Raw genomic sequence first — 385 nt, 5'->3', positions numbered from 1 at the left:
TCATTTTGCTTTATCTGTGCAGATGGGTGAAAGACATGCACCTGCACAATAAAGACTCCCATATCTTATTTAGATTCAGAATACGTATGGGATTATTTTCTATCTAGAATAGTCTCTCTGCAACCATTGCCATCAACAAAGAAGGCAGTGTAATAGGGAAGAATGTTACTACTCTAACACACAGACATTTTTTTAAAACGTCAATGACTCTGCATGACTATACTTAAAAAATGTAACCAGTGTTAGGCTACAGATCATTCTTAGACTGTCTTTGAACATCCACATGCTACATAACAGTTTATGATCTAAGAACAATTTAAAACCACAGACAAACAAGATATTATAGATTAATATCTCTTCTACTGAGATCTTTAGCTGAAAGTAA

This window comes from Meleagris gallopavo, chromosome 10 (assembly GCF_000146605.3).
Source record: "Meleagris gallopavo isolate NT-WF06-2002-E0010 breed Aviagen turkey brand Nicholas breeding stock chromosome 10, Turkey_5.1, whole genome shotgun sequence".
Lineage (NCBI taxonomy): Eukaryota > Metazoa > Chordata > Aves > Galliformes > Phasianidae > Meleagris > Meleagris gallopavo.
Note: the sequence above shows the minus strand (reverse complement) of the source record.